Below are 24,688 nucleotides of genomic sequence, written 5' to 3' on the forward strand. Positions count from 1 at the left end.
TGTCCCCAGTCGTGCCTAAAAATACTCTAAATTTTTTAAAAGGATCAGTAGGTAGTTTACTTATTTTTTTTAAGATACTCGAATATTTATTGTTTACAATACAGTTTTACCAACCCTAAGCCTGGATATACATTCGTTTCGCTGCACCCTGGTCCTTTCATCTTCCCTAATTATATAGACTTTCGCAAATCTAGATAAAAGTCGAGTATAACCGCTTCCGGTGGGTTCCCGAGTGCCATCGGGGCGGTTAAAGAAGCTAGACATCGGATTAAGGAATCTAATAAGGCCGCGATACCTCGGGGCGGGGCAACGATGGAGTTGTATCTTTGATTAAATTTCATTTGCATCTCGACAAAGTTGCTCCGACGGTCTAGTCTCTAGACTCCGGAGGGAGGGGGCGGCGCGTTCGACGCTCCGAGCGAGCGGAATCGAAATTGCGCGCGAATAAGGTCCTCGAGACGTGGAGGGTTCCGGTGAACGAAAGTCGCGAGCCTAATTAACCACAAGGGAAAAAGGGACCGCGAGAAAGAAAGCGTCCATGGAAATAATAATAATGATAAACGTGAATCGAATTGACCGCGGGGCATTGAAAGGGGGGGTAGAAGAAGGGAGGTCGAAGCCAATTGACACAGAGCAGAGGGGTGACCTCGAGGCTGGGCGAAGAGGATTGCAAGCTCAGGGCGCTTACCGAAACGCCGCGAGCTGTCGGAGCGTACTGGAGGCGCTCACGGCGGGGGAGAAGGACGACGTCGAGGTAACCTAACCTGTGGTGGGGGTAGACGGTCGACCGGGGGGTGGGGTGGAAGTAGCGCGAACGCTCTGACACCGGAGAAGACGCTTCAGTCCCATTAAGGCTGCGGAGGCGCGCGGCTCGCGCTCCTTTCACCCCTCGAAAGAAGACACGTGAACCGTGACCACGTGGATCTGTGCGCGACACACGAGACCACGAGCCGCCCCCCGATACACGGTGGCTCCGACAGTAGTGCGTTCTGGTTTTTCGACGAACGGGGGATTGTTAATCGGCCACCGTGGACGCGAGAACAACCGTCAACCTGGAGCCCACGTGTCAGAAACGGTGAGCGCGTCGACGTACATTCTCGTTTAGTTTTTTATTTCACGGAACTTAAAAGGTTCGTCGAAACGTAAACCCCACAACTAGGTACTTTGAAGGTACTCGAACGCCCCGAATTACGTTATTAAAAAATGAAGAACACGAATATTTGACTGGATCTGAACGGAATCATAGTAAAACTCTTACTGATCTTCGTTTGCGAACAATGTTGCCTTGTTAATTAACGTCAGAACATATAAAAAAAAAAAGATCTCATCGTTGATTCTCGATTCGTTTGTAAAAGCAATCGTGTAACAGTATAATTAGAAGCAAAGTATCTAATGGTTGCGTTTTTTCCCCCCTGGCGCAAATTACCGTATGCATATCTACGGCGTGCGTCAGTGTGCCGTGGAAAACAGTGTCCTCCGTTCAACCTATAATTTCGAAATCATAAACTCGAATTAAGGAGAGGAAAAAAAGAAGCGGAGAATCTATAAATATCGAAGCGTAGGAAAGCGATTAGAGAAACCAGGGGAGCGTACGTTCGGTCACGATTTATCTAATCAGTCGTTTTACTTTCGCGCCGATTGCACGGTAATTAACTGGCTGGTGAACAATTTATCGTGGCTAGACATAGTTAGCAGATAACGCGCGGCATGCCTCTCTCCTGGCCCAGCTTAATACCCGTTTTAACGAGGCTAAACGCGTCTTTGACTAAATTTTATGCAACGATCGCTTTCACGGGGACGCAAAATTCCACCGTTTCTACGCGATTCGACGATCATGGTCAGTGAAAACTACTTCCGGATCGCACGAACCGCGGCGAACGTGGCTCCAAGCGCCGATGCGGGGGGGAGAGTAAGAAAACTAAAAACGCCGTGATCGTGTTGTTTCCCTTGAGCTCGCTGTCGAAATATCGCGTGTCGGATCGATGCCCGTGCAATGGAAATGGAAACGAAATACTTTCTAATTTAGCTGCTGGAAAGCTGTCGAGATGTAAAATGTCCACCGTAATGACAGCCCGCGGAATCGATCGCGATTTTATAGTTTTTCTACTCTGAACGCTATCTACAACAGCCTTTTTAAATTTTGCATATTTACTTACACGTGCCTCAAGACATATGGATTTTATTCATGGGTTTCTTCCAAACATTTTAGGAGAACATTGATGGATCGATTCGACTGCGATTTTTTTTCTACAAAACCTCGAACAAACGTGAAATGTTTTTTTTGGTAAAAGAACAACAATTTATCGTGGAAATGTATTTTTGAAAATACCTGGGTAGAAAAAAAAAAACACGCGCTCCTGGCGCTTCCGATTTTTTAACCGAACCGAAACAAGCAAATGGCTTAGTTCCGTGTTTACTGAGCCTATAACTACGACCGGGGCCACAAAGGGAACAAAAATTGAAAAACGACGCGGCATGTAACGAAAACTGGCCAAATTTCGCAGCGGAAGAAGTGAAACGTTTAAACAGAAATTTAATGATTTCAGATACGATGTCGGTTACGAGGCAATAAAACCCATTTTATCTCCGCCAAGTGCTGGCGCATTGTCAACTTTGGGGTTTTGCCATTCCTTTTACTTCCGTACGAAAGCTACGATTTGTATTTTTGCTGAGCAATAAACATTTTTCTTGATAAAGAAGCTTGATGTCCGGATTTTACGAAAAGTATAAGCGCGAGAAAATAGATTTTCATCGAAACTCGACGTAGCATTCCAGGATTACAATGGCTGGGCATTGAGTACACATCGAGCAGTATAATCAAATACAGCCAATCGGTTCATTGAATTATATCTATGTACGCAATGTCCAGAAAGTCATCGACCGGTGAAATGTGCACACGAATTTAGGGTTACAGTCGACGCGTTAACGTTTTAACCGCAGGCTGAAAATCGCATATGTGACAGGCTTAATGCGTGACAACAAAGCATACGCGTCGATTAAACTATTGAATAAATCTGCAGCGACGAAACGTTCGATATAGGTGGACTGTTCCAAAAATAGTGGAATCTAATATCTCTTTTGTTTGATATTGTCTATCCTGTATTTTTATTCTCGAGGAAATCGAGTTCGACGTGGGACATCCGCATAAGTAGAAACAGTGAGCAATGGACAGACGCGCCAGCCAAATCGTGCTCGATCTCACGCGTATCCTACAAACGTTCAAACACTACCATAATCTACACTAAAATAGTACTATCTCACAAATAAAGCATTATAAATAAAAATTTTATTCCACATTTTCGAATTAAATAGTGCATTCTGTACGCTTCAGGAAACGTGGCTTATGTTTTGCAAAACTTAATTTTCCTATAGAAGATAAACTCGTGAGTTTTACACGATGAAATTGCATTGAAATTTTTTTCGATCCTAATAAAAAAAACATGTATAATAAGCTGGCTGCGTTCACGAGAAAGGACTCTGTCTTCGTAGATTACGAGCGATGAAGTCACTGGATGCGACATCGCGGATCTTTTTTCGAGGAAAGAATGCGTGGAAAACGCAGGAGCGTAAGAAACGCGTTCTGTTCAGGCCGGCTGACGTCCTCGCGAGAAAAAGCGTAATCGACTGGCAATATTTGCGCCCGCCTGCCGAGGCCTCGCTGAAATCCTGAAGACACAATGATATTGCTCAATCCCGGGCCGCATTCCGGCGTCATCGAACAATGCTTACGATCAATTATGCATCTCCTGTTGCACGCGGTGACATATAATGCCGCACGGAATCCGCTTTCGAGAGCTAATGGAGTTCGAGTAACGCGATACGACGGACACTCGAACGTCTACGAGACTCGATAATTTTTAAACAACGATCTTCGCTTTCGAAGACACGCTTCGAAATATTCGTAGCCACCGCGAGCGTTCTATACAGCGATTTTAAAAAATAATATATTCAGTTGGCCTGATTCTTGATCCTTCCTGACGCGATAACGAGAATATTCGAATCTCGGGAAAGTTGCGTTCGAACGAGTTTCCACAAAAAAAAGAAAAACGCAATCCCGAGACGTTTTCTTCTTTTCACCAGCGCGTAGATCGGAACGCGATTAGTTCTCCGGGTGCGATCAATTTATGAAACGATGGAAAATCTGAATACCGGTCTTTGAAATGTCTTTGGAACTGGTTGGGAACGAAACAGGTGGCAGAAACGCCGATCCCTCGGATGGATTGTTTATGGACAGTAAATGTCACCAACCAGTGCCTAATAATTCAATTTCTTCATTCGAGCGCGTCTTCGTTGCAACAAATAACGCGCGTCAATTTTCCGAGAAGACATCGTAATTCTTGAACCCTTCGACTCGTGTGACGAATAAATCACGCGATTCTGTCTGCTTTTCTGGGAAAGCTCGATGGAAAATGCATAAATATGCGTCATAGTTAATCTTCTTCGTCACATCGTAGCAATGTCTGCTCTGATAGTCTGGATATTCGAATATCTCATTCCTGTAGAAATGTTTATGCATTTATGGGAAATTTTAATCCTCAAAAAACTACAGAATGCATTTGATATTCAAATATATAAGAAATACTTAAAGTAAGATACGAGTTATTATATTTAGGGGTTGAGACAGCCCTCTGCGAAACTTCCGTTTCATTAATTCTATTAATAAAAATGTGAATTTGCATAAAGATCCGCAGTCTATTTATAATAATTTTCAGACGACTGGTAGAGTTGTTGAATCTTCGAAACATTCCAGATATTTTCCAGATTCTCTGGCAGCTTTGTCACATACCGAGTATTTCAACTCGGAACTGTCTTCGTAGTGGACGTTCGATAAGCAAATGGTTTCGAGTGGCCACAGAAATAAAAATCCAGAGGGATTCAGACGCGAGGAACGAGCATACGAGGCAATAGATCCTGCACGACCTATTCATCCGTTCGAAGACTGTTTGTTCAAGAGTCGCATAGTTGCTCGAAGAAGCGCATCGTCATGCATAAACTACACATCTTCCAGTATTTCATACAATCGACTACTCGGGAAATTAACATAAGATTGACTTGTTAATCTGCCATTAAGAAAAACAAGAAGTTAACGAACACCGTGCAAAAACTGTTATGGCGAAGATTGCACCACTGTACCGGGAATAGAAAACGCGAGAAAAGTGGGCAGTAATATCCTGAATCAGTGGAAAGGGAACCCCTACGATCATTCTGTCAACCTGTTTTGGATGATATTTACAGGCTTAATTTTGTAATTTTAGTTGAAATCAAATTAAAATAAAATTTGAGAGAAAGACTGGTGTGGGGGTGAGTTTTACGAGAATCGACGAAGACAAGGTATCAAGGATCGAAGGATCGACCGGTGAACCGTTCCACTTCGTACGTCAGACGTGTGAAAGAATTATTGCAATAAACGGGATATCTGAAATAATTATCGTCCTGTCGTCTCCGGGACGCGTGTAACGGTTCCCGTGAGGAAACGCGGCTCTCCAGTTCGCGATTTATCGTCTAAATAAACCGGGGAATTTACGAGCAAAATAGCAATCTTCTCTCGAAACGAAACGAACGCGCCTCCTTCGTCCCAAGAGAAAAGTTTTTCAAATTTTTTAGGCTTCGAATCAGACTCCTCGACGACGTTCGCCGAGCGTTCCGTTCGCGTTCTCGTTTTTGATACCGCGGCGATCTTTCAATCTCTAATTAGCAGAGCCAGGAACTGACGCGACAGAAAGGCATCCCCCGGCGTTCCGCTTTTCGTTTCTTATTTACGCTGCATCCCGCGTCGATCCCCGTGACCGGAGCACCGTTCGACGGGGAGAATCGGAAAACACGTCGGTGCAAAAGAAAAAAGCGCGTGACGAGCGCGCGTGGTTTCTCATTCGGATACCCGGTTCATTTGAAATAACATCTGGAATTTCGCGACAGCGACGGCGGTGCACTCGAAATCGGGAAAACAACGGGGGGAGGGACGGCGGAAACTTTTCAAACCGGTTACCGATGGCGACGGAGGAGGCGGTGGGCGGTCGACGTACACCGATAGCGAAGAAGGTAGGACGGAGGGCGGTGGTGGCAGGGGGGGGCCGCGTACCACTGCTAGCATTTCAGAACGGATGTGGAAGGGATGTGGACTCTGTGGAAATTGTGCTGGGGCAGGAAAACGGGGGTTGGAAACTGACCCGGGGGATCGCCGTGGGCGCAGACGAGCTCTGCAGTTGCCGTAATTAGAACCGAGCGCCGGGGGCGTCTAGCCGACGGCTGACGAGTCTCCTGCGGACCGAAATTATTCATGAAGCCGCGCCACCCGCGGCGAAATTTTCCCGTAAATATTTTGCCTTGTCCGAGATATCGGGCCCCCGCGATTCACGCGTCCATAGACGCTCGAACCCGCTTCCGCCCCGTAACGTTCCTTTGAAATCCTCCACCTAAGTGCAATCTGGAATTCCTGCGCTACCTAGAACACTAAGATTAATTTCTGCAACAAGACTTTGACACATCTAATAAATATTGCAAATTAAAAAATATGTATCAAAGTTCAGTTTCACTCAAAAATGTATCTTAAAAGCTTGGATACTTTTAAAATAATTATTGGAATACTGGTAGATTTATGTTTTTGGGGGTGGTACATAATCGGTATGAAATGCTCGATTTTCAAGTTTGCAAATTATTTTCAATCTAGAATTCCTGCATTTCCTTGAACAGTCGGATTAATGGGTGCAACAAGACTTTGACACATCAACAATGGAACGATTAATAAATATTGCGAATTAAAAAATATGTATCAAAGTTCAGTTTCACTCAAAAATGTATTTTAAAAGCTTGGATACTTTTAAAATAATTATTGGGATACTGTAGATTTAGGTTTATGGGGTGGTACACAATCGGTATTAAATGCTCGATTTTCAAGTTGGTTGCAAATTATTTTCAATCTAGAATTCCTACGTTTAGAACAGTCAGATTAATGCGTGCAACAAGACTTTGACACATCAACGATGGAACGATTAATAAATATTGCGAATTAAAAAATATGTATAAAAGTCCAGTTTCACTCAAAAATGTATTTTAAAAGCTTGGATACTTTAAAAATAATTATTGGAATACTGGTAGATTTACGTTTTAGGGGGTGGTACACGATCGGTATTAAATGCTCGATTTTCAAGTTGTTTGCAAATTATTTTCAATCTAGAATTCCTGCGTTTCCTAGAACAGTCGGATTAATTTCTGCAACAAGACTTTGACACATCAACGATGGAACGATTAATAAATACAAAAATGTATTTTAAAAGCTTGGATACTTTTAAAATAATTATTGGAATACTGTAAATTTATATTTTAGGGGTAGTACTCGAGAAATTAAGTACTCGATTTTGTTCCAAGACCCCTTCACTGTATTAAATGTAATCTATAGTTTGCAAATTATGTTCTTCCAACAGGGGCATAGAAATTTTCGAGAAAATCATTTATTTGAAAATGAATAAGGTATGAGTGCACATCTTCGTGCAATATGCTTTGATAATTGCAAAGGGAATCGATTACGTTCGTTTAAAAATCTGACAAATATTATTTCCCAGCTTCCAACGATTTAATAGTCATCCTTAACGAAGGAACTATTTTTCTTCTTCGCGAAGTATTTCTTCTCCGGATACGTTTCTTGTCGTTTCTTCAACAATTTGATCGCCAATTATGATTTCAAAACCGCGATCGTCTTCGTTGCTCCTGAGTCGTTTATCCGCGATATCATTATTTATACAACGTGAAATTGATGTTGCAACCTCACGCATTTCTGCAATTTCAACTTCTTCGCTCCCGGTATTTATACCACGTCACGTTCCTAAGTAATCCTTCATTTTCTTTTTATTTGAGGCCATTAAATCCTGGCGAACGTATCAGACGCAGTAGAACGTTTATTATGGATCATGAAATCTTTTATTTATTTTGCATCTTAAGCAAATACATTTGCTTATTGTTTCGATGATGAAATTGAAACGAAAGAAATCGTACTTCCTATTGACTCGAAGGGTACTGCAATGGTCGATGACGGCGATAACCGCGCATTTAACGATCATGACGAAATAGAAATTTTAATCAACGACAGCGCGATAAACTGATTTCTTCTTGCGCCCGCCAGTTTTTACTGCCGATGAAAATTGAATTGCAACGCACCATGACGTTAGTATGCTCTAGTTCAATAACGTTCGATGAAAACGCGACCGTCGAATCGATCTGAATGATGCAATTAATAATTTAATTACCGGTTCAACAACGATAACTGTACTTACCGTTGAAAAATTTCAACGCATGAACGCGGACTGCAGCGCCCACGACACCTTTCCTCACCTGAGCGATCGAATAACGTCTACCAACAAAACGACATCCTACACGCCTTATCTGAACGATTAATTATCGCGATTACAGACACTGCTCCTTAATATATTGCAAAATCCACCTCCCAGTGTTGCAAAACTTTACTAGCACCACGAAGAAAGGAACTCCTACAATTTGTTCCAGAAAAACTACTAGATTCGTTTTTTTGATCATTTAATAAAATTTTAAGATCTCGAAGAAGACTATGTTATGGAATAATAAAATTGATTTCTCCATTTTCTGTATCAACCCTCAACGAGATCCAATTCTCGATACAAAACTCGACACTTTTACTTATCAGATCGAACGTTTATTATTAATAAATTCGTTATCTTATTAGTCTGAAAATACACACGCAGAGAATTTTCTATTTAAAATCAACCCTGTTACATGAAAATTGTTATTTAGATTTCACTGCTATACAAATTCTACCAAATAGGATTAGATTTTACAGTGTACCCAGGCTAATGAGTCCTCGACTGTGACGTGATCCAAGTTTTCACCCCATTTTCCACTGGGAATATTTACTTCACTAAAAACTAAATATCTTTTATTCCCATGTTCGACACAAAAATATCTAATACATAATTCCCATTCAGTCTGAACATGCTAATAAGCACTCGACTGTGATGTGATTCCAGACTTGCCCCACTCGAGGCTAATTTCACCCCACTTTCCCCTAGAATATTTACTTCGTAACCTACCAACGAATCTTCGCTAAAAATTAAATATCTTCTATCCCCATGCTCGGCACAAAAATATCTAATACATAATTCCCGTTCAGTCTGAACATGCTAAGTGATTCATCCATTTTCCTCCGGCATATTTGCTCGATAATGTCCTCGATGGATCTTCGTTAAAAAGCAAATACCGTGGTTGGCGTAAAACTATTTCGGTTTTCGTTCGTACGAAAAAATAACTCGAACTCAAAGTGGGAGAGGGGGGGGGAGAAAAAAAAGCGCGCGGTTATCCGCGCGAACGCATCGCGTCGGATCGATCGCGGCAGCGCGTAAAACGCGCACACCTGGTCGCGTCGGGGCCAGGTTCGTTGGAGGTTTGTGTCGCAACGGAGCGTGTTTTGCGCCGCATGAAATTCCTATCGCGGCTGGGTCCGCTAACGCGCCACGTCTCGGTCAGAGTTTCCGTCTCGTAGGGTAAGTAGGTGAGAGTAAGTGGTGGGAATGGGCGAGGATGAAATGGAGCAAGACATGCATTGGCGCGTGTCGGGAGTGCCTCCTCGGTTCTCCGCGAGGCTGTTGCAGCCCAGGCCTCGCGTTACGTGGGCAGCCTGCGTACCTGAATACTTCACATCGGGTACGATGTAAGTAACGACGCGTGCAACCGCCTCGTAGGTAGGTAGGTACACAAGAGCCCGGGCTAGCAGCGACGACGTATTGCCACCAGGCACGACGGGCCCGAACGGAGATTTACAGAACGGACGCTATCGCGACGACGAAAGAGAGAGAACGAGCACTTCACGTGCAACCAGTCCGGGTCCTGCGTGTATCGTGCGTGTCCCAGGCCGCGGCCTTAAACGATCGAACGCAGAAAAATCGAACCGCCCGGGATTTATTCGACGATAAAAGCGTACCGCGTCTCCCACTGGACGCGACAAGCGTTTAGGAGGCCGAGCTTTTGTGGGAACCATCCGTGAACGCACGCGAGGAACTTCCACGACAGAATTATAACCGACGGGGACGATAAAGTTCAGCGGCGCTGGTAACGATTCTTAAAATGAACCACAGGTATACAGTGATAACAGTTAGGAAACGGAGCTGGATTTCGGAAGTATCGTATGATCTTCGCCCTCTGAGGCGCGTAGTTTGGAACTTACCGGTAATGATTCTTAAAATGAACCTGTGATTCGTAAGTTGAAACGTTTATATGTCTCCCAATTGGGGAGGATTCCCCTTGGAGCTAGCGAAGCGTGAAAGATTGGTGTTGACTTTCGCCCTCCGCTGTACGGACGATGATGTTCATTTTACGAATCATTACTATATACCCTCTCTGAGAGGCGCAAAGTATCCCTTGGAAATCGGAGAGTACTTTCACTGTACCACTTACAGCAACAGTAGAATATGTATTTGTGATTGCAATCGTCAACCTCCCATTGTAACATTATTCGGGAAGGTTGTGGCGCTGCTTCGCTACAGGTAAGATCTCGAGAGAATTGTAGGAGGACGGAAAACGAAAGGAGGGGGCGCGTTTCGTCTAGGTCTGCTAGTGAAATCATCAATAAGACTTTCTAGCAGACCCTGCCTTAGACAACTGGGACATTTTGAAATCGGTCGAGCGCTTGTGAGAGCGCAACCCCTCTGGTGGCGAGCAAGGGAAGCAACGCCACATTATCCCCCTTCCAGTGCTAACGATACCAGATTAGTCTACCATTTACAGGACCTATCGAATACTATGCACATTCTATTTACAGTTGTTCCACTCCTCCGCTAAATAAAAACTTTCTGACTGCAATTTAGGTATCCGACGATATCAATTTCTGTGTCCACGCGATCAGGAAGTCTATAACCGAGTCTCCGAGACAGACAGTCGATTTGACGTATTTTAAACAAATACACGCCGGTTCGAGATCTCGGATAAGATTTCTTCGACCAGGGAACACCGGAGCCGCGGAAAGATTTACATCGCGGCTGGTTTACATGAGACGTCGCGGCGACTGCGTGGTCGATGAAAAATATGGAAGACCGGGAAGAATTTACTCGACGATAAAACGCATTTCCCGTAGGCGAAACGGACAGTTAGGATCCTGGATTTCGAGTAAAAATGCCCCACGCCGCGGCGGGAATAAATTTTCACCGACAATCCCGTTTGATTAACTGGACGCGATTAAATGTATCCGCGGAAACTCTCGTCGGTTTCAGCGAATCTGATAAACGCTCGGGACTCTCGTACTAAATTTGTACTTTTTAAAGTAATCGAGGAAAATTTCTAACAGATTTGTGTTATGAAATGCAAGCACTATATGCATCGAGGAAAAATTGTATTATCAAGAAGTAGTCGTTCCGGTTGTTATCTCGTGTAATAAGAACGTGGCACGCCGAGATTATCGAGCATAAGTAGAATCGATGGTATTAAGGAAACAAATCAAACGTTGAGTTTTCACCGTTAGTTAATCAGGCTATAAAGTATTATAAATCAGGATTTACATAAAAGAAAAACATTGGAGAGTAGTATGTGATAAAGTAAATTTACAGGATACGTAATTTATAAAACATTTCATTAATTATTGCTAAGGAAAATTGTAATTGATGCAGACATAAATTTAAAGTGAAATTCATTTACAAAAAAATTTATAAAAGATTTATAGATAGTATTAGTTGGAGAATAATCTTTACAGTTAGGTAAGAATAACCATATTCGTTAACGATAGAGATTCCAAACCCTTTGAAAGCATTTTTTTATCCATTTATCCGGCAACGTTACTGGCAGATTCGACTACTGTATTATCGATAGAATGTAATATTTTAGTGCAGAATATACTGGAGAAAAACTGAGAGGAAGTAAGTAATGGATTCTCTTCCGATAACAATCCAGCTTTCATGCTCCGATGATATTAACGTAACTAAATATCCGTCCGCGAGCGCGCGGGAACGCAGAACGATGGAAGCTCTCGTGCATGTAAAAAGTTTAATGAAATTCAAAAACGATGTTTCGGTGCAACGGGTAGCCTTTAGAAAAGTAACGTTGAACTCGAGCGGCCATTTGCATTGTAAAGTCTGTTTTTACAAGCGGGATATATACACACGGCCTGCAATAATTCGTCGGTGGCTCGTCCATTCGACTGTTGTAAATTACTTTATCGTGCTCAGCTATGCAAAACCACCGACCGACAGCTTCGCGGATAATTATCGTTAAACCTTTTCGTGTACTTTGGCCGGTATCCTCGATCTTCTGACGAAACGCGTTTGCTTCGCGCGGAACATAGTTTCCGTATCACGAAAGAAATGTGTTCCCGGCGTTAATGGCACGGGCACAGAGAAACTTACGAGTTACCGGGGCTGGTTAATGATAAAGAAACAACAAGCGAGAACTTGGGGAACTTCTAGCGACAAAAAATTAATAAAGGAAATTTAAATCCTGATTCAAGTAATTCGACCGGCCGAGTCAAGGAATTAAATTCCCGTTCGTCCTCTGCTCGGCTCTCGTTAACCAGCTTCAAACGAAATTAGAATATTTTACATCCGCGTAATTAGCAGAGTGTGTAATTACTCGAATCGTTGGGTTTTCGTAGGACGCTGGTCGTTCGATTCTAATTAACGTGTTTTTGGTCTTTTATACTCCAATGCTTTCTGCTCCCACTGCAGATACTTTTTTTGTGTGTTCTAGTAATATTTATTTAAAAGTCTCTGGATCTATAACTTAAGGAGTAATAGCTTTTTTGCATATAAAAATGATCTGCTTCTTTCGTGGCACAAAAAGAATTACGTATCTAAGAAGAGATAGCACCTATTGGAGTCGTCGACTTTGCTCCACCATTTTGGTAATTCTAGAGCAAAAATAAGCATTGCAAATGCTCAATAGATAGATATTGTTATGTATATAAGATTGATTAAGAATGATCTACTTCTTTCGTGACACAAAAAGAACCACATGGGGTCACCAATTCTACTCCAATTTTGGTAACTCTACAGCAAAACTAGGCAGATATAGCCCTTTTGCGAACGCTCGATGGATATTTCTACGCAACAATTAGAAAATGACCGGGCAGAGATGGCAGAGTAATCATATTGCGTGCGTTTCCTTATAACAGATCGAACCGGTTGGGTAATCCGTTAAGTCCTGCAAGTCAGGACTAACAGCCAGGTTCGTTTCACTTTGTGCGTAGAGGCTCGAAGCGACCAGTGTGTGAGGGGATTTTTTCATTTAATAGACGAACGTATTGCCCAACGAGGCGAAGTATCCGGACGTGATGGATCGTTGGTTAATTGAAGCTTCTCTAAACGAGAATTAAGCGACAAGCACTCTCCGGGTGCTCTGAAAGGATAAGCGGGACTACGTGCCAGGCCACGGCATCGATAAATTTCAGACTACCTACGTAAGCGTTCGTGGTAACTGCGAGCGCAAGCCAAACCGGTCGGCACGCGCTTCGGCCATCCACTATCGAAGCTCGTGCATGCACCAAAGAAAAGGAGCCCACTCCTCTTCCTTCTCGTCCTCTTCCTTCTCGTCCTCTTCCTTTTACTCTCGTGCCCCCTTCTTCCACCCCCCCCCCCCACACACCCCCTGCCGCCATCGGGCAACACGGACCTTTTTTATTTGCGCAACCGTACAGGTAATCGCGCCGGGACAATGAACACGCGATCGTCTCTTGCTCCCTGACGTTCTTTGCCTGGTACCCGTACGGTGACATCGCGTTCCATCGTCGTGTTAAACCTCCTCGAAGCTTTTTCTTGTGCCCAGCGGGGCCGCCATTCACGTTTCGAACGTTTAATGAAGTCGAGAAGACTCTTTTACTCTTCGATGCTTCGCCTGGCCCTGCAACGTTCTTGTCGATGAGAGTAATCCTAGCAGACCCTCGCTTAGACTGGGGACATTTGATAGTCGAGCGCTTGCGAGAGACACGAGAGTGTCGCCCTCTGGCGGCGAGTACGGGAGGCTACGAACCCCCACAGTCCAAAGACTTAATTTCGTATTGGGTATCTTTGTAACTTGAAATTAGCGATTTTTCATCGTCGTAGACATCGAGACGGTTTCGAAACGCTATTTTTATCCTTCGGTACGAGACACTAACCCTCAAAGTTGAGTCTGTACGGACTTTGTGGCTCTAAAAAGACCGAATCGAGTACGCGTGCGTGAGCGTCGCGGCGTTTCTAAGGACCTCACATCGGTAAACGCTGATGCCCGGCGGCGTGTCAACTCCGAGGGTTCGTGTCTCGAGGTTCAAAGCAGACAGCGTTTCAGAACGTCGGAATATGAATTTTTAAAAAAAACATAGCTCATTGCTTCGTTAAAGATAAGTTAAATCTCGACCGTGTCAGCCAACGCGGCGACAACCGTTCCCCCCCCGGTTTTTCTTCTCTCCTTTCCGCTTCTTCTTGTTCCTCCTCATTACGCCGCGTCCTTCTGGCGTGCACGTCGCGCTAAGGTGAGCCAAGAAGGCTTCATCTATCTCTCGAAAGCACCGACGCTTATTAAACCTGGTAATAACTACCGTGCCGTTCCTCGTCCGATCTTCAATCAGCGGATCTAACGAGTTACTCGCGTAGCGGCGGATGTGGGTCAGCGTGAAAGCTCGCACAGCGAAGGAAGTCCTCCAGCAGTCAAGGACGTTACACGTCGAACGTCCTCGGCGTACCCGGTCGCGAAAATTGCCGGGGATGGCCAGATACGAAATTATGGTCGACCGGAGGGGTCGTGACCCGCGACTCTGCCTCGATCGCTGACCCAGTTCGCGTATCACCGCAACGTAAACGCGCCGATTTATAGCGCGTTTCGGTGCCGCGTATTTTACGTTGCCACGGTTAATTATCGAACTGGATTGGCCAAACAACGGGAAGCGGATGGACTCTTTCCGAGGGTTTGTCGATCGAGCTTCGATGCCACTTTTCGTTAATTAATCGTTCGATGAAATTGAATTGTTTTGTCGTGGACGCTTTCTGGTCGTTTCGTTAACCCTTTAATGCTCGTTTTAACGTTTTTATCGTAAAAATTGTAAAGTTTTGTGGCGTTACACTCTGAAATCCTTGATAAAGTGAAGGAATAGAGTAGTTATTTAGAAAAATGTATAAATATTAAACAGATTTTAAGTCGTGCAACAGACTTTTACTTTTGTGATTCCTTCGAAAATTATTATAATAGCTAAATGTCATCGGATAGCGGAGTGGTCACCGTTTCGAATCGCGTAAATCATAAGGAGAAATCCAGCCACGGTGAACGGGAATACTCGTTCCCTCCACGATCGTTTTAGTAGCCAAAGGTTGTCGATTATCATTGGCGAGAGAGTCCATTTAATCGACGATAAGTCCGATCGATCGGTCGCGAGCATTCCAGGGACGACTACGAGACGGAGACGGAGAAGAAAGCCAGTTGAAAACGTTAGATCGCGGTCATTTTCACGCCTCGGTGAATACGCGCGGACGCATACGAAACACAAACAATCCGATCGCGTTCCAGTTTCTACGGTTAGTCAGCAAACGACAACCGCGTGCAACTGTCGCCTAGACGGAAATGTTAGGTTGCCCCAAATCGCTCGTTCCCTTTCGTTCTCGAAAGGAAATGTACGATCGTCGATCTTTGATATAATATTATTGAATTGTTTCTAAAATTTCTCACGAAGTATTGCACGAAGATGCTTGTTTCATTTTTTTTTTTTATAAAGTTGGTATATTTAAAATTGTTAAAATATTAATGGAAAATTATTTTATCAACGAATCTAAAAATTGTATTGCTCATGTGGGAATAAAGTGTGTCGAATTTTTAGTGTACAGAGCTTTCGAACCGCCGACGAGGATTAAAGTTACCGAGGTGGATGGTAAAAAAGGGAGAAAACAAAGGGACAATTACAATAACTAGATTCCGATCGCAATCAGTAGAGTCGAAAGTTTACCGCGTCGAAACAGCAAAATCATGCACAGCTGCGTATCGAGAGCAGACAGTCGGAACTGAAAATCAATGCAAACGTAATGCAAAGAGGAAGTTAACGAGCGACGAGTGTTTCGAACACGGTTCTCGCGTCCGCCACTAAGTGCGCGTTTATAGCCTCCTCATGATCGTCGAGCGCTAATGAAACGCGCTAATGATCGACATATGTACCTGTAATAAGGGCTGTTTCTTTTTGCAAGCATCCTCGATACGAAACGAGGCACGAGCTGCCGTCGTAATTGCCCGGCCAACCGCGGACGTTAGTTTGTAACTCGGCACCGAATTTGATTTTTATCAATTTTAAGAATAAATAGAAAATACTAATATTTTTTTAAGAAGAAATCGTTTTGAACGAATAAAATATTGCGGAGCGATATTTGTTTCTCGGCTAGAAATATTCCATTACACGAATGCATTTCAATGGACAAGTATGGTACCATCGAACGTGAAATAGGATATCGAATTTGTTGGAAACGACCCGGATTAACAAAAAAGGCCAACTCAAAGGAAACTCGAGCAAGGAACAAATGAGACGACAAAACGTAAAATGTAAGGTCGGGTAGAATAAATCCGGGGAGAATATCAAGGAGACAACAGGAAAAATAACGTTAAGAGGCACAAATTCTGTGAATGCAGAATAAAAAAAGATCGTCTGCTTTAAGTAGCTATAATAAAAAAATAAAATAACAGTCGAAGACAGAACATTTCAGATCCTGAAAACAACAGACTCCTTAATCGTAACCACGTAGAATGCAATGATAAATTAAAATTACAGACAAAACGTATATTTAATCAAAAGTACAGTAGATAACGATCTACGTCTACCGGACTTCGTTCGGATCCAATTATCGAGGGAAAAGAACGATGCAAATATCCTTTAATTTTGCATGCCGAAAATACCGGAGACTGGTTCCTTAATTGCGTGGAATACGACATAGCTGTGGCGATAAACTAAAATTAGAGGCGAGGAGGAAACGAAGGAAGACGGGATAAGTATCCGTGGGTCTTCGTGTTCCCCGAGCACGACCTCTCGATCATCGTGATTTCTTCGAAAGAAAATAAAAGAGGAAGCTTCGGTGGTCCCGGTAGCGAAGAGAGAATCCTCGGACTCGTAGCATTAACGCGACCCCCGGCGTTCAAATAATACTACCCGCGGAGGGAAATGAGGCATTTTCGAATTTGCATTCGCAGAGGCCGCGGGCCACCGTTGTCCTCAGCGCTCGACGTAGCTCTCTCGACTCGGTTTCTTGTACAATTCCGACGCAACGAGTTCAGGTGGCCAGCACGTACCGCGTACCAGGCGAGCCTGGTTTCGAGTTTCCTGAATTTATAAGCTTGTGTGTGCCCGGCGTGTGCGTGTGACGTTGACCCTGAAGCGTTGGCCAAGTCCTCGGGTAGGGTGGACCTGCAACTCCTCGAGGGCTCGGAACCGCACAACGCCGCGCGTACGAATGCCTTTGTTCGTACGAATATTATCGTCTGAATATTTTAACGGTTCCTGCAACCGGCTATTTCGAATCCCCAAGTTCTTTACGAACTTCGCGAAATCGTACATTGTGCGTTTTCTTTTTCATTTCGCTCCTGGACGACGTGAAATTAATTCCCTTCGAATCGCACGTTTTTCTATTCTGCGAGAAAAATTTTTTCATTTTTATTCGCGACAACGATGCAGACGCGTCCTCGACAGGTTGCCAATCGTTTCAGCTATTGTGCAGATTGGCTCGCGTAGAGTCATGTTTGAGAAACCTGTTTCGATGGAACGTAACGAATCGACGGTGGATATTTCCGAACATTTATCAAAGTTTATGGAAATAAACTTCTTGGAAGCGCGGATCCAGAAACGTCACGATCGATGTCTGAGACTACTTCGAAGCAGTCGAATTTAAACAACGACGTCCAGAGGATTCGAAATTGAACGTGAAAATCATGCAACGTTTAAAACGAAAATCGCCTCGGATTGTACGCAGGCCGCGACGCGGTTTAATTCAATATTTCACCGTTCTGCTAGTTATACGCATCGATAATTTCCCCGATTACGTTGCGGCCCGGAACACACGCACACGTTCGAAAATACCGTTGCATTACAGATATTATTCAGGGAACTGGCGGTTTGCTGGCGGTCGTAACGAAATCGCGAGAGCGAAGCCCGCTGATCGAGCCAAATTATATTTTCCATCTTTTTATCAATTTACGTCGGAGCTGGTTACTGCGTTATTTCAAAAGGAACGCACAGTCGACCGTCTGTTAAATAATGAATTTTAATTAACCCCCACGTTGCCACGCAAAAACATCGAACGTTTTAACTAAATCAAGGCAGTCAAGTCTGATGTAAACTCTCCTTAGTCATAGAGAAATTTCACATTCTCTGTTCTGTTTCTTTTTTTAATTTTATTTAGGTTCACCATTCGTCTGGGACAACAAAAATTTAATAATATATTCTCTTAATGTATCCATTCTTTCGGTGTTTTAAGAAAGGCTAGGTCAAGTTTGTGACGTCACCTCGCGTACTCGCCACCAGAGGGCCACGCTCTTGTCTCTCTCGCAAGCGCTCGACTGACCCATCTGTTCCTTGCTCTTCTGCTTTCAAATTCAAAATATCGAAACAACGAGCAGATAGCAAGATGGCCAAATCTTGTACGTCCCCAGAGTACTGTCATAAGTTTGAATACCGCAAAGAATATCCAAACTGATTCGTCAGAGACGCGTCTGTTTATCGAATATTGCATCGCGACGCGTCGTGGGTAACCTTAAACCGTTTCTTCGCGAAGGAAACGTTGTTTCCTCGAAGGATTCCCCTCCTCCAGTGGAGGTGTCGATGGGATCGGTGGGATATTCACGTCGCGGCGACACGTTTTCCGGAAACGCGTGGTTGCACGCTCGACAACAGGCGGAATTTGCATACGCGGACGGCCCGGGGCGGTCGGTCGGGCGTCCACGCAAACTTACTAGCAGACTTCTAGCCCGCGACGTCGTACACGCGCTGAGGACACGCGCGTGTCCTCAGAACGTGTTAGACGCCTCCTCGTCGTGGCCCCGGGCGACGCTCATCTTGAAGGCGCACGTGCAACGCAGCTGGTCACTTGGAACACGATGACTGCTCCGCGCTGTGCACACAACTGTCGCGGGGAACGCGACAAACCGACCACGACGATCGCAATAAGAATGCGCGTTCTTCCTCAGCGCGCTACCAACGCAGTGGTTTTCAAACGGTTCCAAAGGCAACACGGAAAACATCTCTTTCCTCGGAAATTGTATAAAAATCGGTTCCATTTATAGCTCAATGTGAGCACATGTCATATATTTAAAATCAGTGACAAGACTTTTGCTAACTTTTTCACAAGGGGTTCTTATTTATGCACACTTGTAAAGGAATGATATAAATCCCTCGATGTTTTTAAAATGTATTATTTTTATGCATCGTCGAATGTTTTTTTTTTAGCGACTGTGATATGCAGGGTGTTCTACCACTCCTGGGAAAAATTTTAATGGAAGATTCTAGATCCATTTTTACCAAATTTACCCCCGAAATCCTACCCACTTTTGAGAAAAAAAATCGGATAGGTGCTGAAATTTTTCTGTGAAAAAAAATTTTTCAAATCGTTCTAAAAAAATTATTTTCGATTGCATGGGTCGATTACAATCATTTTTGGTTATTACACATAGCCCCGAAATTCTACGCATTTTCGAGAAAAAAATTCCTTACCGAAAATCTAATGTGAGGCCCAGAAATGCTTCCCTGAAATTACATGCGTATCTTTAAAATGTCATAACTTCTGAACGGAGTGGGGGATTTTAACGTTTAAAAAAGCAAACGACGCGTATTTTAGCGTAGAATATGTAGAAATTCTAAAAATATTCAAAAAGTTGTTCCTTAACCCCGTAAAGTTAGAAAAGCCCCATAAAAATGGTTCAATTTTCAAACAACCATAACTCCTACAATAGTAAATATATTTCAATGAAACTTTTTTTCTGAGGTAGAGCCCATGGATACCTACTAAACAGTATTACACAACTTTTCCGTACAGCGTCAAACAAATTTTTACGAAAAATCGACAGGGGGTACGTGCCTAAATTTTTCGGCGAAAAAAAAAATTTCAAATCATTCTAAAAAAATTATTTGTAGCTAGAGAGGGCAATTACAATCATTTTTAGTGAATACACATATCCCCGAAATCCTGCCCACTTTCGAGAAAAAAATTCGTTAAGTGTTTTTGCGACGAAAAGAAAATCGATTCTTCAATATGAATAGTTGCTTGATCATCCACATTGAAAATATTCCTCTCGCCCCTCAATTCGAAACTCACTGTATTACGCGCCTGGGCTGCCCAGTATCGTCCCATTCTACTTCCGCTGTTGCAGTCACGCTCGCCAGAGAGAACAGAAATAGGGACAAAAAATTCCCATCTGAATAAATATTTCAAATCAAGAACAAACAACTGTTCATCTTTGAATGAAAATTAAAATTGAATTTATACAAAAATAAAATAAAACACAGTTTGATTTTTGATCGCAAAGTAAAACTAACAAACATAAATGGACGAACTATGGAAATTAGATTAAAAAATAAAATGTTCCTTCCAAGCTTGCCAAAAAAAAAATTTACTTTTTTGAATCCACCGAAATAGAAGCCCCTTTTTAAGCAGGATTTATAACGTCGATATAATTGTAAATCGAAGATGGACGCTTCGAATGCGCAGCAGACGTTTCCTGTTGATTTTCATTCTCTAAATTTAGCGTCAAGGAAACCATGGTATTGCATCGTGGAAATTCTTTTTTCTTATTTACCTCCGGGACGCTTTAAAGATGCGATCCGCGCGCATTAAGGTGTCGTTCGGTAAACACCCTCCGGGCGTCGCGTTCATTATCGTAATGTACGACTGTGTCCTGTCTTTGTGATCGTGTTGATCATACGCGCGCACGTCGTTCGTAAATTTTACACGCTAACGCGGTTCTTTTCTGCGTTGTCGACACACGATAGACCAGCTGTTACACCGTCGCGATACTCCCCTACTTTCTCCGGCTAGTCCTGTCCCCGTTCGTTAGTAATTTATTACGAGCCGACCAATAACGCTAACTATCCCGATGGAATACAAATGGTTGCGTTTCTATAGGATGGTACGCTTGGAAACGAAATACCATCAAATGGAAAACTCTTGTCGAGCAACCGATGCGTATCGAACGTTTTCGGTGTCCCGAATCATCGCTCCGGGACATCGAATTTATATAAAAATTAGAAAAGAAAATATAAATGTAATTATTAACGCTTTCAATATTTCTGTTCTTCCACACTGAAAGAGAAAATGTCCCGCTGGTTCTATTACTAATGGACCACCCTGTGTATCTACGAGATCTTCGAGACGAATACACTTTCCAACTAACCAGGTCGGGAACGAAAATCGAACGAAATCTAGAATACCGAGTTTGGATAATTAACCTCTTTTAGATCACTCTCGAAGGCGATTTACGGCGCGATCATGATACAGGTTAATTACCTGGCACATCCGTACGCTGCATCTTTATTAATGGCACTCGCGTACGCGGCGATCGATCGCCCGGAGGCATTCGTATCCGCGATGATCGTTACCGGGACGTTGTTATAAACAGCTCTGGATTCAAATCAATCTCGCGAACAATACGTGAAACGGCATCTTCGCGATTCGACTATTTATCAAACGTTCGATCGCGTGTAAACTTTCTCGCGGGCTCTAATATCGCGTCGTGTACAAGATAGAGATTAAGATGTGGGTCAATTAGATAGATCATTAGTGTTTCATTACCCGGTGGATGAAAGCGGTACACGCGAACAATAGGTCGTAGACTTTCGTGCGTTTAGAGGGAAACGAATTAGAAATTGTTTCAATGAAAAATGGTGAACCGAGGGAAATTAGAAACCGAAGGAGACATCCTTGCGTCTCTGGTAGCGAGACATCGTTGATCAACGTGACAGATCTCATTCCACTTACAATGTCAGCAAATAAAGCAAGCAGAATGGATACTATTAGTTATCGTTGTACGAATAATCAACGTCCATGTCGATCGTAAGATACGGTGATATAAAAATGTAAAGAATGTCCATCACTGACAGTGAGTCAGATTATTACGATTCATTTTTTGATAGTTTAAACGGAGCTTCTGACTACTCGTGTGAATCTAAATGTATGAGTTTTCTCGAAAATAGTGTCCCGATGCTTATAATTATTCGCGAGAGTGAAAGAGGGTGGTCTGCGCCGAGTATGGAGGCCACGTCAGCGAGGGGCTGAAATATATGGGCCAACCGTCCAAATAAACAACCATGCTTGTATTCGTCAGTTATTCTGCATTCATGACCGTCCACGTGAGGTCGTCGATCGGCCCCGGGCGACAAGCATGGCCGTTGTTGCCCTCCTCCGACTTCTTCTTAAGGGTACATTCTCATTGACAAGCTTCGAGTATCTCCTCCAAGGAAACGAAGTTTAAAAATTTATTCCAAACCATCCGTGTTCGTTATATTTTTCTGATCTATCTCAAATGGTTCAACTACCCTACTTTTTAAAGTAGTTAAACGTTGCCCTTTTGCCGTGTTTGTTTGCCATACGTACTCAATTTATTAGGAGAAGCCTTCGTATTTCTTGAGATTCATTATTAAGTTTCAAATCACAGTCTTTGTACAATTATGATTTACACTGATGATTCTTAAAATGAACAGCGGAATTGGCACGTTCATCTTTCGTACATCTTCCATACAAAACGACACCCCGATGGCTTCGAAGAAGGGGATAAAAACATTCAACTTACGAATCACGTGTTCATTTTAAGAATCATTGCAGATAAGTTCTAATCTACGCATCACAGAGGACGAAAATCATATGACAATTCTCAAATTGCTTCGTTTCTTAACTTTTATCCCTGTATATCTGTGGTTCATTTTAAGAATCATTGTCGTATCAACTCGTAACGTGTTTTAAACGTCTTCGACGCTTTACTGGCTTCAAAGGGGATGCCCCACGAGTTGCGAGGGATGGAAACATTCGATTTACAAATCGCGTCCAGGGGTTCATTTAACGAATCATCGCTGTAACTTGTAACCTACGCGTCCTAGAAGGTGGAGATCGCGCGGTAACGGCTTTGTTTCTTAACTTTTATCAGCGAGCGTGTATCTATCCGTCTGTTCGTGGTCTGGGGTTAACCGACGACGACGGAGTATCTCGCAGCGACCAAGAAAAGACGGTGCATCGCGTTTCGCGCGGTCCCCGCGGCGATGCGCCACGGCGCATGCTGGCGCATCGCGGACCAGGACGAGAAGAAAAAGGGGGGCAGGAGGAGGGGGGAAAAGAGAAACCAGTCCCCCTCGCCTTCCTCCTCGTCGACGTCGTCGCAGGAACTCCGGCTTGAAAATAAATATCGCGGCCGCGAAGGGAACCTTTTTCCCGTCTCGAGTTTCGTGGTCGATGGTACTTTCGCCTCGGTTCTTTAATACCCCCACGATACACACTGCCTCGTATTTATCGATGTTTATACGGCGAAGACTAACGTTACCGCGTCGGGGGAATGATTTATACCCGCTGAACGCCAACCCCGCCGCGGCGGGCCGATTTTACGCAGTCAGAATGATCCGGATGTTTGGGGTGAAGTTAATTGATTTACCGTTGCAACGCGTTCGACTCGCTCCGCTGAATTCTCTTTGTTATTTATTCAATTCGCCGTCTCGAGGCCGGGGAATCACCCAAGATTCCATATAAAAACTCAGCTTTCTTCTGGTGTAATTTTGTCGAGAAATCAATTTTGAAAAGATGGACACATCGATAGGTAAAATCCTGGAATTTGGGGGGATGATAATTTTTACTATATGGTATGATCTCTCTTGGCTAGCAGAGTCATTGAAGCCTCCCGTTTTCAAAACGAAGGCGTGGAAAAGACACGAAAGAAACTCTGTGCAAACGGATCGCTGGTTGGAAATTAAAACGAGTCGTGATCTAAAGCTACGGCTAATAAATTCATATCCCGGTTGAACGAGATGCGACGTTGTGTAACTCTGGCAGGATAACAAGCAAATGCGCGTATAGAGTACGTATAATATACAGACAATTCTCGTGTAACGCGAAGCTCCTACAACGTAATTTCACTCCAACACGGTTTGCACACCGTAATATTGACATTCGCTGCTATCCACTTACGCGAACGAATGTTTCCATTAGCGGTAATCGTACGAAGTGAATCGTGCTTGAAAGCTTTCGATCGCGAACGTTTGGCGCGATAAACGTGTCTTAAAATATAAAATGACCGTAGCCTCTAAGGGGGCTATCTTTCAGGCCAATAGCGTCTTCGTGGATAGATCTACCGAAAGGGAACGGTCAACAAACGAAAATTCGTACGAGCCTCGAATTCATCCTTACAACTCCCTGTGTCAACCGACACAAATCAATTTCCTTTACCTAATTCTCTCTCTCTCTCTTGGAGGGCCGCGTGATCTCGAGCGGAAGAATTCGGGGCTACCGTGGCGAGAGAGGCCGTGGAACAAAGCGTAGGAGTTTCGTGTGTACACAGGCTGGAAATGAGTCCAGGATCTCTTTAAACCGTCGGCCGAGGCGACCCAGCCTTTCCAATTTTCTCGTTCCTCGGACCCGCTCGGGTTTGGTTTTCCCTCGAGCGGTCGGACTGTCGTTAAATATTGTTTCGCCCGTTAATTGCCTTATTAATACGTATGAAAATTACTAATTAACGGTCCGATTAAACCGGTGACGGGCCGGGGAACCGTGCTGGG

At 43.6% G+C, this 24,688-nt stretch overlaps 1 protein-coding gene across 1 annotated transcript in view; it reads left to right on the forward strand.

Moving 5' to 3' along the window:
* The first annotated feature begins 958 nt into the window (after positions 1–958).
* LOC122395224 (BTB/POZ domain-containing protein KCTD1) overlaps positions 959–24,688 on the forward strand; it is a 42,801-nt gene continuing 19,071 nt past the window's right edge. Inside the window, exon 1 of the mRNA XM_043392645.1 lies at positions 959–1,075. The gene's annotated coding sequence lies outside the window, so the exon portion shown is untranslated. The remainder of the gene's footprint in view (positions 1,076–24,688) is intronic.

This window comes from Colletes gigas, unplaced genomic scaffold (assembly GCF_013123115.1).
Source record: "Colletes gigas isolate AHSC1104 unplaced genomic scaffold, ASM1312311v1 Colletes_gigas_Sc00005, whole genome shotgun sequence".
NCBI classification, from domain to species: domain Eukaryota; kingdom Metazoa; phylum Arthropoda; class Insecta; order Hymenoptera; family Colletidae; genus Colletes; species Colletes gigas.